The sequence below is a fragment of the Equus asinus genome, chromosome 9 (genome assembly GCF_041296235.1).
Source record: "Equus asinus isolate D_3611 breed Donkey chromosome 9, EquAss-T2T_v2, whole genome shotgun sequence".
Classification (NCBI taxonomy): Eukaryota; Metazoa; Chordata; class Mammalia; order Perissodactyla; family Equidae; genus Equus; species Equus asinus.
The window spans coordinates 63,250,734-63,270,268 of record NC_091798.1 but is presented as its reverse complement, the minus strand read 5'-3'; the positions used below and the strand labels follow the sequence as shown (position 1 = coordinate 63,270,268).

General features: G+C 38.6%; 1 long non-coding RNA gene across 4 annotated transcripts in view; it reads left to right on the top strand.

Annotated features, from left to right (window-relative positions):
* The window catches only part of LOC123289833 (uncharacterized), a 117,700-nt gene that overhangs the window by 61,068 nt on the left and 37,097 nt on the right, over positions 1–19,535 (top strand). The window contains exon 5 of one of the 4 annotated variants that reach the window (XR_011505907.1): positions 5,178–14,205. The exons of the other annotated variants lie outside the window; for them this stretch is intronic. This is a non-coding gene — a long non-coding RNA (uncharacterized lncRNA). Of the gene's footprint in view, positions 1–5,177; positions 14,206–19,535 lie in introns of those variants that run through there. 4 annotated transcript variants of the gene reach the window in all.

Sequence of the window (19,535 nt, the reverse complement as noted above, 5' to 3'; positions counted from 1 at the left end):
AAAAGTGAAATATTTATAAATTAGAGGCAAATTTGGACATTTAAAAGGCTGTTTAGAAAGAGATAAGACATACTCTGTAGGAAGTCTCAACCCTTCCACCCTTCCCTAGAATGTTTCTTTCCCCAATCACGTCACCTCCCCCTTCTCCATGTACACACACCCCTCAACTTGCCAACTGCCAATGGAGTCTGATAATAAGTGGCAGCAAAGGATTTAATCATTTCCCAAGTGAAGCAAGGGAAAGATCTGGTCCTTTGTCTCTAGTATTTATGACTTTCAAGGTGTCAAACAACCTTACATGCTGCAAATGGGAGCAATCACGTTTCCTGACAGAAATCTCACTGTCTACATTTGTTTGCTTAGAGATGACACTTGTTACATCCATCAATCCCAGGAATCAAAACCCTCTGGTTTGCAGCTGCCACCTAGCCATTCGTGGTTTTTAGCTAGTTCTTCATCTGCCAGCCATCTGTCTGTGGTCATTGAGGTAAAGTGAGATTCTTTTCAATTCTATCAATATTTAATGAATACTTACTATGTGTTATTTTTGCACTGAAAAGTGGCAAGTTGAAAGAGATAAAAATGATTACTATATTCTCTGGCTTCAAGTCACTCATAGTCTTAGTCTTTTGAAAATGAGCAGAAACAGGATAACCCAGTGAGTAATGTGACCTTTTGCCCATATTCTCCACCAAAGACCGCTAACTGGCTAGAACATGGAGTTGTCAAAAGTGAACTGTGTGTCTTTCACCTGGGACCAAGGACCACCTCTGATACCTGCTGGATGCCTGCAGACCAATATGGGCTATTCCCAACAGGCATAGCCATATAAGACTTCAGAGGTCTTAGGAACTTCTCCAGAGGATAGTGACTATTTTTCTTGCTTAGACTTGAAGGAACCAGATAAATCAGAGTAACTTTGACTGATATTATATTATGGTAACTACATGGCCATCACATGGTGATATAATTAATCTGCAAGAACTAAAATATCTCTATTCTGATCCATTCCCCTTACTAGGTTCCTAGAGAAAAGCAGGCAGATTTACAGTTTAATAAGGGAAATAAAACTAAGACACAGCAGGTAGTATGGTGTACAGAATAAAGCCAAAGCTCTGGAGCCAGACTCTCTGGATTTGAATCCTGATTGTGCTACTTACTAACTGGAAGACCAATGGGCAATTTTCTTAATGTGGCCTATGCCTTGGTTGTTGTATCTGTAAAACTAGGATGAAAATAGTAACATCTGCCTCAGGGAGCTATGAAGGCTAAATGAATTAATACTTTGAAGTGTGTTTAACAAGTATCTCAGCCATATTAAAGGCTCGATAAGTGTTAGATCTTGTTGTTATATTAACCACTGTAAGCAAGTGGTTAATTTAGAACTAACTAATGTAATACTATCCTTGTTGAGAACTCAGAGCTCAGATATATTGATGAAGGCTGGAGAAGTCAGAGTTGGCTTCATGGAGGTGGTGACACTCAAGCTCAGTTTTGCAAATAGGAGAGACTTTCAAGGTGAGGGAATAACAGCTGCAATGTCATACATGTGAATGAGTTAAGGATTGTGCGTCACTAGGAGGCTGCGCAGTATGGTCTACAAGAGTCAAAGCTGCAAGGATGTCAGGCAACAGCAGAAGAGAATAAACACTCACTGTTTAAAATTCCTCCCAAACTAAGTGAGCAATAGTGACGCAAGGTGACAGAATGAGTACGTTGCATAAGATGGCAGAAAACAGTTTTGAAGATAGAATTAATTTATACCAGTACAAGAAAACAAACACCTTTGTTGAACAGAAATTTAGAGGAGTTACTCTAATGTACGGAGGAGGGTGTATAAATCAGACTCTAAGTTTCAAACAACAGCATTCATTCTGTCTGGTTTAAGCAGAAAAGAAATTTATTAAGGAGTATTAACTACCTCCCAGAATGGGAAAGGAAGAGTAGAGTCAAATTGGAGAGTCAGACAGCCCAAACAATGCCCAACCATGCTGGGGCTTCCCTACCTAAAATTCCTTGTCACCACTGCTCAGCGCCCGTCTCACTCAGGACTGGATAACAGAAGCCCCATCACTGCCATCTTTGAAGTAATGGTCTAAGTCAGGGGCTGGCAAACTTGTGGGCTTACCACCTATTTTTGTAAGTAAAGTTTTATAGGAACACAGTCATGCCCACCAGTTAACCTAGTGTCTACAGCTGTGTTTGTGCTACAACCACAGAGTTAAAGAGTGAAGACAGCGTCCATGTGGCCCACAAAGCTGAAATATTTACTTTTACATATTTTTTACATACATTTACATATATTTTTTTGTAAAAAATATTTACAGAAAAAGTTTGCCAACCACTGGTCCAGATACTTATTTAGCTCTGAGAAAGAAAAGGGACCCCTGGGGGCTGGCCCCGTGGCCGAGTGGTTAAGTTCGCGGGCTCCGCTGCAGGCGGCCCAGTGTTTTGTTGGTTCGAATCCTGGGCACGGACATGGCACTGCTCATCAGACCACGCTGAGGCAGCGTCCCACATGCCACAACTAGAAGAACCGCAACGAAGAATACACAACTATGTACCAGGGGGGCTTTGGGGAGAAAAAGGAAAAAAATAAAATCTTTAAAAAAAAATTGAAAAAAAAAAAGTTCCCATATCCATCACCAAAGAGAGAATGTAAAAGATGAGGAAGGATGGGAGGCAGCGAGAACCTAACAGAAAAAAGGATCTTCACAGTAAATGCTGAGTGGCTTGACTGATGAGCAGAATGAATGGGAAAAGTCTCTTGCTTCTATACTTTTTGGTGAAATGTAAGACATAAGCAACATAAAATCTTAAAAATCATAGAGGAAAATCTTAAAACTGTCTTAGACTTAGAGCTAGCATTACCTGAAAGAAATGAGAATCAACTTGGTATCAGATGTTCCATTGACACATTGGATCCTAGAATAATGAAGCAGATGGAGAAAGAAGACATAACTATAGTTATGGATAAAATTTTAAATTACAAGAGAATTCAATGTGAAAAATCCATACGGAATGAAAGTTTTATAGGAAAGCAGTACCCAAACAGGCTAAAAAAGAGTAGAAAATATGTACAAACCAGTGGAAAAACAGAAAATATACCCAAAGATCTATACCATAAAAGTCAACAGTTCCTGATCTTCCTTAGATTGTAGCAGCCAAACTTGTCAAGGACACATAATTTCTGTTTTATAAACTATTACAAAGATAGAAAAAAAGTAAGATTTCTTAACTTGGGCTAAGGCTAGTGTAACTCTTATATCTCAAGCAGAAGAGACTGACATGGAAAAGGGAAGTTGTAAGCAAATCTCACCTTTGAACAAAGATGCAAAACTCCTAAATAATATATTAATAAATCAATTCCAAGAATACGTAAAATGAATAATAACTCGTGTAGTTTTATCACTCCATTTCCCCTCTTCTATTAGTTTGGAAGTTATCTTGTCTTCCATTCATTCATTAGTTGTTTATTGCTTTTAAAACTGTTTTTACTTTTTCTTTCCTCTAGCTCTTTAGTTATTCTCAGTGGAAAGGTTGGTCTAAATTATGTAGTCTGCCATTCCTAGAAATAGAGGCTCTGGAACCCTCGTTTTTTAGAAAAAATAATCCAGTGCCTTGAAATATCATACATAAACGTAAATTCTAAATGAAACATGGTATTAGAGGAAAAACTGAAGCATTTTCTATATCATTATCCTGGCCAAAGGGAGTGGTTAAGATGAGAGAAGGAAGATTTATGTCTAAGCAAGACACAAAATCCTATACAGAAAAAAGATTAATAAACTTGACCACATACAAATTTAAACTTATTTAAATTTAAATTTAACTCATTAAAAATTAACAATTACAAATTTAAATTCACCTGACAAAGGACATCATAAATAATGTTAAGAGACAGGAGACAGCTTAAGAGAAGATATTTGGAGCCTATGTAATAAAGGATACTGTCTATACCATGAAGAGGATTTACAAAGCAATAAGAAAATGACAAGGAACTGGCCCCCCTTTCAAATAAGCTAAACTTGTCAACAAGCAATTCACAGAACAAGAAATGCAAATGATGAATATAGTTAAGAAGATAATCAACTTCACTAATAATCAGTGAGGTGAAATCAGATTACAGACTAGCATAGTACTAGTATACACTGCTGGTGAGAGCAAAAAATGTACATACCTTTAGCCAACAATTTGCCTCTGATTATCTATCCTAAAAGATTCACAAATGTTTACAAAGATGCTCGTTTGGAAATTCTCAATACCTCTCAGTGGCTAAATAAAGGTTAAACGTTCAAACTATGAAATACTATGTATCTGTTATAAATGGTGGGATAGATTTATATATGCTTCAGGGAAGTTTCACAGTGAAAAGATATTAGGTAAAAGAAGTAAGTTTGAGAACTGTTCTTTTTCATTTACGTAAAAATTCCCACGTGTATTTGTGCATACATATTTATAAATGCTAAAACAAAACTGGAAAGATGCACACCAAATTGTTAGCAATGTTTGCGTGTGGGAGGCCTTTGAGAGCTGGATGTGGGTGGGTGGGGATTTCACATGTTTCCCTACATCATAATATATTTCCTGAATATTTTATAATGAGCTATATTCATTCATTACTTATGTATTAAAAGAAAAAATATAGCGCATAGGCTGCGAGAGACAATTAAAGGAGCCTGAGCTTTGGAGTCAGGCAAACTTGGTTTCTATAATACTGGCTTTTGCTGGCTGGCTGTGACTTTAGGCAAGTCACTCAGGCTCTCCGAATCTTCATCTGAATTTATACATCTTTAAAATGAGAGTCATTAAATGAAAATATGTATGTAAATGTCAAACGATGCTTTGCAATTAATAGGTTTTCAATAAAATTGGCTGTGTTCTTTCTCTTGGGGAATAGAGAAAAATAAGTAAGGCAGAGGCGGGGCAGAGACCTCATCTTCAAGACTTTGAAAGTGAGGAAGAACTGCTTAGCTTTTAGTCGGTTAGCAGGTGAGCCACTGTAAAATCTTAAACTGGAGAGTGGCTTGATCCAAAAGATGTTTTAGGAAGATTACTTTGGCGATTCTAAAGAGAAAAACAAGTCCATTGGCATAGCTTTATCTCTTTTTCTGTATAAATGGTGACGTTGTAGAAATGGAAATCTTTATGATGCATCATTTGTCTTTTATTTTCAGAAATGTCCTAGCTGAGGATCTGGATAGAAGAAAGCTCCCCAGAGAAACCCATAGCCGTGTAGCTTCATTTGATCCTCTCAGAATCAGCATTGTGGCTAAACTCCAATGGAGTCAGTTTCTCTCATTGCTCTTCATGAGGACCGTCTATTTTTCTTTCAGATTTCTAAGCTACCACTGCAGATATCGAAGCACAATCAATTGTTCCTTAGTAAGTTGGAGGATACTTTGAAAGTAGACCTGGATTAGTCATGGCACAAAATTTTTTCATCACAAATATTCCAAAAAATATTTCTCAAAGTTAGGATAGACTTTCTGTGTTTCCCTGGGAGATAACTAATATTCTGGAGGGACACTCTCACATGGCATGCCCATATCAGCCTAGCCAAGGCTCAGGGCTCCTAGTTTGGTCATTCAGGATAACTTTGATGTCCCAACACATGTTCCCTAGAGGATAACACTTATCTGTGGCCCACTTAATGATAATAGTAACAATAATGAATAAATCTGCATAGTAACTTGGAGTTTGCAAATCCTTCAAATATCTACAAATGTGTGCTCCTTAACAATCTTTCCACTAGGGCTCTCTCACCCTGTGTCTTTGTCTTCATATTCTTTCCACACCAGAAACCATCCTGGTTGAATTTCTGGATTTTGGTAGTGTTACACTAAGCTCAGCCTTGAGAAGGTAGGGGATAGGGATTAGCCTTTTTGGTGTTCAGTGTGCTATCAAGTCATGCCGCTGCTCATATTAGTTTCCAAAGACTTAGAAATAAAGATTTTTGTAGTTAGTGCTGAAAGCAGATAGGCTGAAGTGGATGAAACATTAAGACAGCAACTGCTTTATGCCTCTTGGTACACCCTGCAAGTCATTCAACAACCTGCTCTAAGAACCACACTTTTGCAGGCTCCTTTATATACATTCTATACTATGGGATGAACATTGAATTTATAGAAAGATCACACTGAGATGGTCTAAGGCACTCTGCTGCCTGGAAGATAAAGAAGCCAAGGTAAGCTTCTCGAAGCTTTAGAAGTAGGAAAGACAGAGTAGACAATACAAATTGCATAACCCAAAGCTGAGGTCTATGCCATTGCTTTAATCTTGTTTTCTATTCCCTAGTGTTCAGCCTACCCATTACACCCTTATTTCCATGCCCACACTAGATTCTTCTGATAGAAGACTTCTGTGAAGCTATTCCCAAAGCTGCATTATCTAAGAGAAGGTATAGTAAGCCACTTTTCTGGTTAAGAATCCTGTCTGACAGATTTCCTCTTCAATTGACCTGTGTGGTTTTGGATCTGTCCTTTGACTTCTCTGTGCCTCAGCATTTCCTCCCGTAAAGCTGACTTAAGACAAATTTGTACAGAGGCTCATGCTTCTGACCAGGATGGTATAACAAAATGTGGATTTCTCCTCCTGCCTGAAACAATTTTAAAAATGGACAAAATATGTGAAAATATGGCTCTCAAGACACTGAACACCTGGTAACAAAGAGTGATCACTGAGAAATAAAAACAAATGAAGTGAGCTCTACAATTCCCCAGATTACTGCCTGGAAAAAGTCTCCAGGCTGCAGTTCAGGGAGGGCAAAACCAGGCAGATTAGAGGTCTTCCTGAGTTGAGGAGAAGGAGCTGGCTGTTTGAGGAAACCAATCAAGCTGGAGTTCACAAAGCAGAGTACTAAATAAGAGAGATGTCAGAAAGAGAAACTAGAAGGTCTTGAAAGGGTCCCCACTGAGTATTCAGTTGAGTACTGATGAAAGCATCTATGTGAGAAAACTATCTGAGATCAGGAAAAGGACCACTAAAAGGATTAGAGAGAACAATGTCTGGAGCTCACACAGGGCTGGAAATAGTAGTGATTCCATCAGCCAGAATGGGAAACCTCATAATTCCTGGGGCATTGGATACCTAACTGATAAAGGTCTTGTCTCAGTAGTGAGGCATAATTACCCTTAGACTAATTGCTACTCTGGGCCCATTGAAAAAGCTTGAAAGCAAGACCTAAACAATCAAACTGTTTCCAGTAATGTAATTGTGTCCCAGAACAAAGCTCATGAATATTTTTAGGAACACGCAAATATCCTCCACCTAAGGTAAAGTTAATAATGTCTGGCATCCAACCCAATGTTACCAGGTGTCTTGAGAGGCAGGAAAAAACAACTCATAATGAGGGAAAAAAATAAATCCATTGAAACTAACTCAGAAATGACACAAATGATGGAATTAGTAGTCAAGGACATTAAAAGAGTTTCTCTAACACTATTCCATATGTTCAACATGCTAGAAGAATGATTGAACATGCTAAGAGAGACATAGTAAATATAAAAATAAAAATTTTAGAGATGAAAACTGTAATATCGGAGGTGAAAAATATACTAATAGGATTGATGAAAGGACTAACGAACAAAAAGACATAGCAATATAAACTATCTAAAATGAAACAGAGAGAAAAAGGACTGAAAAAATTTAACAGAGCATCAGTGAACTGAGGCACAACTTGAAGTAGCCAGAGATAAGCATAATTGGAATCTCTGAAGGAGAAAGTGAGGAAGGGGATAGGAAAAAACATTTGAAGTAATAATGGCTGAGAGTTTCTAAATTTGATGGAAACTATAACCCATAGATCTGAGAAGCTCAATAAAACTCAAGCACAAGAAACACAAAGAAAACTACACCATGGCAAATCACAATCAAATTTCTTAAAATAAGTGATAAAGAAATGCAGTCAGAAACAAAAATAATAAAAGACCTAGGGATAAATTTAACCAGGGAGGTGAAAGACCTGTACACTGAAAACTATAAGACATTGTTGAAAGAAATCAACGAAGACATAAAGAAATGGAAATGTATTCTGTGCTCATGGATTGGAAGAATAAGCATAGTTAAAATGTCCATATTACCTAAAGCAATCTACAGATTCAATGCAATCCCTATCAAAGTCCTAGTGACATTTTTCACAGAAATAGAACAAAGAATCCTAAAATTTGCACAGAACAACTAAAGGCCCCAAATAGCCAAGCAATCTTGAGAAAAAAGAACAAAGCTGGAGGTATCGCAAGCCCTGATTTTGAAATATACTACAAAGCTATAGTAATCAAAACAGCATGAGGCTGGTACAAAAATAGACACAAGATCAATGGAACAGAATCAAGAGCCCAGAATTAAACCCACATATTTATGGACAACTAATTTTCAAGAAAGAAGCCAAGAACATATAATGGAGAAAGGAAAGTCTCTTCAGCAAATGGTGTTGGGAAAACTGGACAGCCACATACAAAAGAATGAAACTAGACCAATATTTTACACCATACACAAAAATTAGTTCAAAATGGATTAAAGACTTGATATAAGACTTGAAACCATAAAACTCCTAGAAGAAAGTACAGGCAGTACATTCTTTGACATTGGCCTTAGCAGTATCTTATTGAATATGTCTCCTCAAGCAAGGGGAACAAAAGCAAAAATAAACAAATGGGACTATGTCAAACTAAAAAGCTTCTGCACAGCAAAAGAAACCATCAACAAAACAAAAAGACAACTTAACAATTGGGAGAAGATATTTGCAAATCATCTATCAGATAAGGGGTTAATATCCAAATTATACAAAGAACTCATAAAGCTCAACAACAAAAAAACTAACAACCCAAGTAAAAAATGGGCAATGGATCTGAACAGACATTTTTCCAAAGATATACAGATGGCCAACAAGCACATGAAAAGACGTTCAACATCACTAAATATTGAGGAAATGCAAATCAAAACTACAATAAGATATCACCCATCACACATCAGAATGGCTATTATTAAGAAGACAAGAAATAACAAGTGTTGGAAAGGATGTGGAGAAAAAGAAACACTGGTAACCTGCTGGTAGGAATGTAAATTGGTGCAACCACCATGGAAAACAATATGGAGATCCCTCAAAAAAATAAGAATAGAACTACCATATGATCCAGCTATTCCATTTCTGGGTATTTATCCAGAGAATACAAAACACTAATTGGAAAATATACCCCTATGTTCATTGCAGCATTATTTACAATAGCCAAGCCATGAAAACAACTGAAGTGCCCACCAATGGATGACTGGATAAAGAAGATGTGATATATATATATACAATGGAATACTACTTGGCCATAAAAAAGAAGAAATCTTGCCATTTGCAATAACATGGATGGACTTTCAGGGTATTATACTAAGTGAAATAAGTCAGATGGAGAAAGACATTTGTGATTTCACTTGTATGTGGAAGATTTTTTTTAAAAAGAACAACAAACACATGGATACAGAGACCTGATTGATGGTTACCAAAGGGGAAGGGGTAGGGGGAGGCCAAAAGGGATAAAGGTGAACATTTGTACAGTCACAGATGGAAACTAGACTTTTGGTGGTGAACGCTATGTAGTGTATACAGAAGTTTAATTATAATGATGTATGTACGCCTAAAATCTGTGTAACATTTACACCCAATGTTACCTCAATAAAAAAAAAAAAGAAAGAAAGGAATGCAGTCAGAGAAAAAAGGTACATTACATACACACTGAGAAACAATGGCAGCGATCATAGCAGATTGCTTGTCTTAAACCATACAGTCTAGAAGACAATGGAGCTTCAATGTACTGAAAGAAAAACAGTCAACTTAGAATTCTTAATTCCACTAAAATATCTCGCAAAGGCAAAGGCAAAACAAAGGCGTTTTGTGCATGCAGAAGCTGAACCAATTCATCATCAATAGATCTTCCCTATAAGAAATGTACAAATAAGTGTTTGACACAGAAGTAAAATTATACCAGATAAAAACACTAGAAATGTTTATAGGAAATAAAGAGGATAGGGGAACAAGTTAAACTACACCATGAAGAGACAATCAGCCAGATCCACTTATTTTCTTTAAGAAACCAAAGAAATAAATATAAAACATGGCTAGAATGTGAACTGGTTTAGATTAACAAGAGTTAGAGACAAACTCTATACACCCACTAGAAGGGCTAACATTAAAAACACTGAAAATGCAAAATGTTGGCAAGGATATGATTCAACCAAAACTTTCATACATTGCTGGTGGGAGTGTGAAAGGTACAATCACTTTGGAAAATTCCTTAGAGGTTTCATATAATATATGTTTACATAGATTTTATCATATTATAAACCAGCAGTTTCAATCCCAGGTATTTACCCTAGAAAATAAAAACTTAGATCTACAAAAAGACTTAAAAGAAAAGGTTTATAACATCTTTACTCATAATAGCCTCAAACTGTTAACAATGTAGTCAACAGGTAAATGGATAAACAAATCATGGTCTACCCATACAGTGGAATAATACTTAGCAATATGAAGCAATATGTAACTAATGGAAGCAAAAACACGGAGGAATCGCAAAAAAACGTTAAGCTGAGCAAAAAATGCCAGACAAAAAAGGGCTATATACTCCATAATAACATTCACATGAAGTTCTAGAACAGTCAAAGCCAGTCTATGAACAGTGACTGCCTCTGGGGTAGGGGATAGAAATTGACTTGGAAAGGACTTAAGAAAATTTTCTGGAATGATGGAAATGTTCCATATCTTGATAAGAGTATGAGTCAAACAAATGCATACATTTGTCAAAAATTAATTGAACTGTACACTTAAGATTTGTGCCTTTAATTATATATCAATTATACCTCAATTTAAAAAAGAGGAGGTGGAGGGTAAAATACATTATCATCAAAGGTGTGGACCCTATTTAGATCCTAATACAAAATAAAACCTGACTGGAAAACACTTTTTTTAGGCAATGAGAAAAATTTGAAAATGGTCAGACAGACAGATGATATCAAAGAATTAGTGATAATTTTGTCTGAGTGACAAACCTGTCATGGTTATATAAGAAAATGTCTTTATTTTTATTCCTAGCTGGAGAATACTTTAGAAAGCGATTTGTATCAAATGGAAACTGAAGGTTCCCCCACAAGAGATCTTCACGATTTGATACTTGAGCCCCAGGCTGGTGCCTCCATGGACATAGACGGACCTGCATTTTCTTGGTCCCTGGTATTGCTGGTAGTGAGGGCTCCATGCCTGGGACTCAGGAGGGGAATTGCTCCTGGCTCTGTTCCTTTTAGTACGTCACCCTCCCATATACTCTATATTTTAGATAGTGGTTATAACTCAGGATGATATGATCTGAGCTCAAGAGTTGTTTCATGTTAACTCTGTCCAAACTTTTTGATCACACATGCTATATATCCCAAGATATGTATGCTTATTTATTAATTTTACACATACATGCACACCGATGTCCTAATATATTTTGAGCATGATAAAACGTTACAAAATTGAAATTAAGGGGCTGGCCCTGTGGCCTAGTGGTTAAGTTTGGCACACTCCACTTCAGTGGCCCAGGTTTGGTTCCTGAGTGCAGACCCACACCAGTCGCTGGCAGTCATGCTGTGGTGGTGACCCACATACAAAATAGAGGAAGATGGGCACAGATGTTAGCTCAGGGTGAATCTTCCTCAAGCAAAAAGAGGAAGATTGGCAACAGATGTTAGATCAGAGCCAATCTTCCTCAACAAAAAATAAAAAATAAATGAAATTAAAATATGGAGTAAAGGTGAAATAAATATCATTTTAAAATTTCTTATTAATCTTGATAGCTTCATGGTATCATTCATCTCAAAATGAAGCTATAAAAAGACAAAATACACTTAAGACAAAGATTTTTCATGATGATGGTATGTATGATCTACCTTAGAGTAAGGCAGTTACCCCAGAACTTGCATTTGAGGAAAGCAGTGACTTTGTGGAGCCACCAGTGGTCCAAAGGAGAACAAGCTGCCCTTCAGCACTAAGCACGATGGGAATCTTTCACGTGTATAGAATCCTGCACTGTGCCACCACCTCACATGGCAGGGCCTGCTCCTGTGGCACCACCTCACTTCAGGCTATCCATTTAGACTATGTTTTTTTCCCAGGTGTCCCAGGCTAAAATGTTATGCACAGGCAATGGCTGATCCAGTTCTTACAAAGCTCTCTCTGTTCCTCTGCGCTTTCTCTCACCTGGACTTTGCACAGCATCCTTGCTGGTCTCTCTGCCTCCCCTCTTGAACCTTGCTGCCCTGTACTATGAAATCAAACTTTCCAAGATTCCATGTTACCCACAGAAAAAGTCCCATGCATCTTTACCTGGCAGACCACCCTCAAACCCAACTTTATTTCCTGTTGCTTCCTTCTACAGTCGTTAACTTTCTTGGTCCCTTTACTGTTCCCAAACATTCTAGGCACATTCCTGCATCCTAGTTTTGCTCATGCTTCTCCCTCTGTCTGAAATGCTGTCTCCTCCCTACCTTACTTAATAATCCTTAGTTTCAATTTCCAGTTTAGGTGCCACCTCTCTACAGGCATTTTTGGACCATTCTGGCCTCTTTAAAATTCCTCCTTTCCTAAATGCCTACAGTAGTTATTGAAGTTCTCTCTCACGTTGTTATTAGACTATGATTTATGCTCCTTTTATATTTTTTGTCTAATCTGGGCACAATGAAGACGGTGAATGAAGAAATGAATAAGTGAATGAATGAATGACTCTGTGATTTACTCTCCTCTCTGGAGTGCTATCTTATCCTGATACTTTTTTCTAAAAGGACACATAGCAGCTAAGCTGTAGGGATTGGAAAAACCCACAAAGGTCATGATATTGCCCAAACTGTGAAGATTATAGTCCTGACCTCCAGGGTAACTGATTTCTAACCTCTCCCTGACCTCATTCCTTCTGCCAGGCTGTCTGGCACTGCCTGAACTCCCTAGTCACAGTGGATTTTGTTTCTCAACTTGCCTGTCTGGTCTGCTTTCTGGCCCAGGGTAGGAGAAGAAGGACACCTTGGAGGCAGGGCTTACCACCCCGTAAGGATGAATTCAGTACCTACACCCCCTGAAGAAGGGTACAAGACTAGAGTAGGTTGAAAAATTGACTCTAAAGGAGCCACGATCAGATTATTGAGGTTGGAGCAGAAGTGCAGCAAAGATTAGATGTTGATGTGAGAAGAATAATGTCAGGAAAGTGTGCTTTGGACATTATGTGAAGGGGAAATCACGAGAGCCCAGAGGTCATCTGCTATCTCTTAACTTCCTTCTAGGCACTGAGAGATGGATGATTTCCTTCTAGACGTTTTCCCTACAAACTGGATAGTGGTCAGTAGGCATGTAGTGGGACCAAGTAACTGAGTAGGTTTTTCCTAGGCAGAGGAGAAGTAACGAAGACAATAGAATGTCTATCCGATAACTTCAGCATTTCTATTAAAAAATAAGTTCTTTATTTAAGATAAGAGCATTCATACAAAACACTAATCACCAATGAGTGTGTTAGGCAGACCAATTTAGTGCTCCTAGGTTCAACTTGGTACTGTCTCTATTTGAACATTAACTTGCTTTAAATGCTTAATCTAATGCTGAATTTCTTAATTTTTTATTTTGTGTTAATTAAACATATGCTTTGTGTTTAACATTCAAAATGTAAAGAACTATTCTTTTACCAATTTTTCTGTGAATTCCATTTTAACCTTTCGTGGAGTAGCCCCAAACAGTGCTCTGGTAAATAGGTAAATATGGATTTTAGAGCTGCTGCTTTAAAATGTATGGGCATATGAGGATAAGATAAGGCCATAAGATAGAAATGTAGTCCCTAGATCAATATTTTTAGCCTGGCAATCTAGAACAAGGGGCAAATGTGAAGAAAGAAGAGGAAAGGTTTTGAGACACTGTATCAGAAAGCAGAAAGTAGTTAGGAATTTATCCACCAACCGGAAGATGCAACTTGGCTGGAAAGACTTGAAGCAGGACAGAAGTAGTGATGTAGGGCAACAGTCAGTGCGAGCAGCAAAGGCCTGATGACCGCAGCATGATAGACAGTTTCAGCAGAATGAGAGCACAAGTAGCTGATGAAACTTAAAAAAAGAAGAGAGAGACAGAGAGTGCTACATCCTGTTGTGTGCCTTACTGATATCAAACTATGAACTGTGTCAAACAAGGTCACTGTGTATTTATAACTTGCCTATCTATGCTACCATAGAAATAAAATATTTGTATTTTGCTGTATTTAAATATTTATTATATTTGGTTTCTTTTTTCCATTAAACATAGTGTTTATCCTCTAAATGGCCTGACCATGGGATGTGCTGAAAAGGCAGATAGGAAGCATGGAGACTATAGAGAATGTGAAGGGAGAGAGAGATCGTGCATAGAAAAGTGCATCAAGCATGTATGCACAGCTTAAAGAATAATTAGAAATTGCGTGAGCATAGAGGTACCCCCCCAGGTCAAGGAATCCAACTTCCCAGCATCCAGAAGTTCCCTCCTTGTCCTTCCTTGTCATCACTGCACTCCCTCGCCTGAGCTCAGGAAGATATTATCTTAGATTCTTCTAAAACCTTTATAATTTTGCCTTTTACATTTAGGTTTATAATCAACCCTGAACAAATTTTTGTATATGGGATGAGGTACAAGTCCAACTTATTTTTTTTCCTCATTTGGATACACAACTGTTCCAGTACCAATTATGACGAAGCCTGTCTCCACGGTGCTGCCTAAATCAGTGATCTGTCTCTGGGCCCTGAATTTGTTTATCATGTTCTAAAGAGACACTTTAAAAGTTGATTAGTTTAAGCCTCTGATTATTCATTCTCGCTCCCCTTTCTTGAGCCTCGAGGCTTTCTCTCTTTTTAACAATCTTCATTAAGTCCTCACACGAAGGACTTAACCTCATAACCATACAAAGGTGTTTCTATTGTTATCCCCAGTTGGTTTGGAGGTTAAGTAACTTGCCCAACATCACCCAGCCAGTTTGTGACGAAGCCAAGATTCCAAATTCTGTCCTCCTGCCTTGTACTCTGAAGCCCCAATGCCTTCCAGTGATGGTCAGCAACCTGTCTCTGACCATTTCAGTCACAATCTTTTAAGTGTCCTGCCTATAACCTGCCCTGAACCAGCCTGCTCCTCTAAACACATAACTTGCTCTCTCTGTCTAGCTGTCTGGAGACGTGCCTGCTGATTGGATTCGAATTCTTTGTCTATTTAAAGAATCAAATATCAGTCAGCCGCTCAGGCAATCCAAGCCTCAGGTTCTGTGCTGTGTGCTCTTGCCAAGTGTTCTTGGCTAGATCTGGGGTTTTCCCAAAAGGGTTGGATACTGGATACTCACTCCTCAGCCTAATTTTCAACCTGTGATGCTTTCCTGAGCTCATACAGGTGGATGATTGTGCAGCTTCTCCTTTGTGTGTAAAGAATGTTCCGTCATCAGCCCAGATTTACTCTTCTCAAAGTTATCAGTGAGCGATGGCAGCCTGTGGGAATGGGAGAGCTGATTGGAGGATTGGAAATGGGTCCTTGGATTGACGTGCATTACTTGGGTTGCCAAGCAGGGCTACATTTTCAAGAGGGATAATTATCCAAGGTCTGTTTCAGAGCTGAAATCTGGTTTATAAAAAAGAAGTGGTTAGGGGCAGTGCCATTCACAATGAATTTGCCAAATCCTTGATCAAGAAATATTCTCAGAATGTTGGCAATCATGTCTGGGTTACCCCACTTACACAATAGTTCCCAAAGCTGCCAGACACACTGGTATGAAATGCTTAAGTAAGCTCAATAAACAATGTGGGAGTTCAATTGCCTTTCTCTGAAATATCTTACTGACTCTGAATATGAAGAATTTGGATAATCTTTCCAGCTACAAAAACACATGTCAGAGCATGGACACTGCTACCTTGTCCCATTTACATGATGTTGCCACATACTGACACAGCCCCCATGAGGTTGCGTGAGGGATGGATGAAACATATGGCTTTGTTGCTTAAATACTTTATAATTCTTTTTCCTAAGGCTCCTCACTTGAGATATGGTGGCCAAAGGGCAACAGAATTTTGGAAAGAATAGTTCAGGTTTCATCCCAGGGTTATTCCATGCCTGGTGGTCCCCCACAACACATTCTTAGGTTTAATGACAACTTGTCAACAACAAGACTTTAGCTGTTAGCACAGGTGGTGCATTCTGCTGAGAAATGTGGTAGACAATGCAAGGCCACTGCTTGGATGTGTAGTGACTATTCTGTCTTTTTTTTAAGACTCAGAAAGATCCTAGTTTTCTTGAGGCATGGAATGTGCCTGTATTTATCGACCTTTTGTGCCACCAGATTCTTCACTACCAGTCTATAACATGAAGATGCTTTTGATACATCACCTTTACAGACACACTCCCTCTTTTACACTTTCTTTCATCAGCAGTTGTCACTCCTATCTACATGGGCTCCAAGAATGACCTCAGATGATTACGTAAGTATTAGATTTATTTATGAGGAAGGATATAGATTTCCTCATGGCAAAACGCTGAATTTCAGAGATGCCTTCTCTTCAAAATCAGCTGAAAGCTAAGTGTATATTTCAGAATCTTCTGGCACTGGAGAAAGCTGAGAGAATGAGGAAAGACTACTCAGTCAATATAACATGTTCTGTACTTGCATATAACTAGTTCCATGCAAAGACATTTCTCAAAGTCTGAATTTCTGCTGTGAATCCCCAAAATTGCTAATACAGATTGTTTTACTCTAAATGGGGCTCAGGAAAAATTAGTGAAAACCTGTAATATTAAATTTTGGATGTGATCTTCAACATATAATGTCTAAACAGAGAATTTGCTCCTTGTTAGCAGCAAAGAACTTGGCATTGGTTAGAAAATCTAGGAGAATGCAAGTTACAGATGGATAGCTGCTAAGTTGTTTCCCTCTCTCGTCTGTGAGTTTGGGATATGGTAGATCAGAGTCCTGCTCTTATGCTCTTACTTCCAAATAAAAAATCTTTCTGGGGGCATCAAGAATTGAAAGAAAGAGAGAGACTCTCTGATGTGTTCTAAGATAAACCAATAAAAGAAAAAGGCAACGTCTGGAAAACAGATTGAGGTAGTTAGGGCAGCTGATGCTGCTTCCCTCCACCCCCGAATCTGTGCTAGCTGAAACATGAAGCAAGGTGGAATCCAAAGAAGGGTGCGTGAAGCCAAGACGAGACTGGTTGACATATGAAGCCAGATGGAGGCTTCCATCTCCACCTCATCCCACCACACTCCATTATCATTTGCAAGCACTTTTGAGAAGTCTCTCTCTGGCTTCTCAGAGTAGATTTAGGGTTGGCACTCTCTCTGTAAGTTCTCTCCTTCAGTGTGCCTGTATCTTCATTTCTCTGGCCAAACATGTCCTGGGGATCGGAGGTCTGTAGTAAATGTTTCAGTCAAGCTTGCTTTGGAATCTGGGGTTTTAATCAATAAGATTGAAGGGGCAAGGAAATTCCAGGAGATGGCATTTGTATAGAATAATAATGGTATGGTGACATCCAGCTTACAGACTATTTCCACCTGAGGTGGCAGTGACTCTCTCTTTTTGGTCGTGATTGGTTACACGCAACCACAGCCACATCCTGCCACCAAATAGGTGCCAAAAGTTGTTGAATTTGTGATGAGCAAAGAAATCTGTCATTTCACTTGACATCATAATCATCTACTGAAGTAGCTAAAGCAGTTGTCATCCATTTTCACTTTGTAGATGAGGAAATTGAGTCTCAGAAAGAGTAAATGCTTTTCCCCTAGAACTCAAGCTGCTGGGTTGCTGCATTGAAAAAATAAGCCAGTTGCTTTTATTCCAAATCCAATGTTCCTTTTACTATACCAAAGAAAGAGAAATGGAAAAGAAGGAGGCTAGAGGTAATTTGAGCCAGACTTCTAGGGAAATGGATGAATTTCTAGTTTTCTGTTGTTAAGGAGGTTGGGGTTTCGTCCATAGCCTGAATCCAGTGAGGGTCTAGAGAGGTCAGTTGGAGGCTGTCGGGGGCCACAAGGAGATGGGCTTCTTCGGGCTTTTTCACAGAGCCAGAAATTGGTTTGGAAGGGATGATGTTAAGAAATAGAGTATCTATAAAAATTGAAAGCAGAATTTGGGATAAAAGGACTTAAAAGGCGACGGATAGAGATGGGGCTTAGGGGTTACAATACGCAAAGATAAGAAGGAGGATGGGCCCAGCAACTTGGGAGGACTCTAAGAGTTAGAGCTAGGGTGTTTTGAGAAGAACACAGTTGAGCTAGGATGAAACCTGCAAACCAAAAAGTAGTACAGTTGACTTGCAGGGAAAAGGTAGCATGTTTAATCAATGTGTCTCTATGGTGGAGCCATGATGCATGGTAACATGCTCTGTATTCCCCCTCTTTCTCCTGGGAATTCTAGAAAATGTACAGGTATTAGAACCTACAGCTGCTCTTAGGAGAATGATAGTAAATGCCTGTCTTTGCTCCTGAAATTTTGGCTTGAGATCTCTGAGTCAGATCACATGACATTTTTATCCTTCATCTCACCCTAAACACCCCTTGCAGATTTCAAAAGAGACTCTCCCTATGTCCCTAAACCCATCTAGAGAGACAATGTATTGAAATGGCAAGGTCACTGGAAGAAAGTTAGGATATGTAGGCTGAGTCCTGGCTTTGCCGATAACTGTGTGACCTTAGGCAAGTCATTCATACTTCCTGGGCTTCACTATCCCCGTTGGGAATTGAACAGATTAACACAGATTCTAGATCATAGAAGGTCACTGAGTCTAACCGTCTATGAAGCAAAGGAGAGAGTCAGATGGAAAGTTTGTAAATCGTTTTGCTTCTTCATAGAGAAGGTCTTCAGAGGTTGTGCTTAATGCATGACACTCAAGTCAGGCTGGTTTCCAGGTCCTGATTCATTATGCTGGTGATTATCCGGTTTGCCTAATTGCTATTTCCATATAAAAACAAACAAGCCCAATTTTGTTAATTTAGCCTACCTAGGAAAAAAGTCAAATTTTAATAATTTATAAAAATATCAAAATACGAAAGAACAGGGGATTGAAAATACCAGAGGCAAAGACTTTTTATTTTGCTTTAAGAAAGATGATAGAATATTTCCTTGAGTTATTAGTCTGCAGTGTAAAGAGCAGATGAATGCACTTGGCATGTCCACGCAGCGGTACTTGGAGACGATGGGAGCATTTCCGGAGAATGATAAATACTAACGTGCCTTCAACAGGCTGAACTTGGGGTGGAGGGGAGACAGAGAGATACTCATCGGAGGATGACATAATTCTAAATGCATGACTCATAATTGCTTTCACTAAGCAAAGTGTCTGAGTGGAATATATGGCCAAAGAGGTTGTTAGTATTCCTTTTAGAATCATCACCTGAGGGCAACTGTTAATCAGCTACTAACACCTTTGCAGGTAGAGAAGAGAGGCTCCATGCAGGATGAGATTGTTTTGTTTGAATGTTCTCCAGCATGCTTTCCTTGTTATTTTTGCTTTACTAGAGAGGCAGTGTGTGCTGT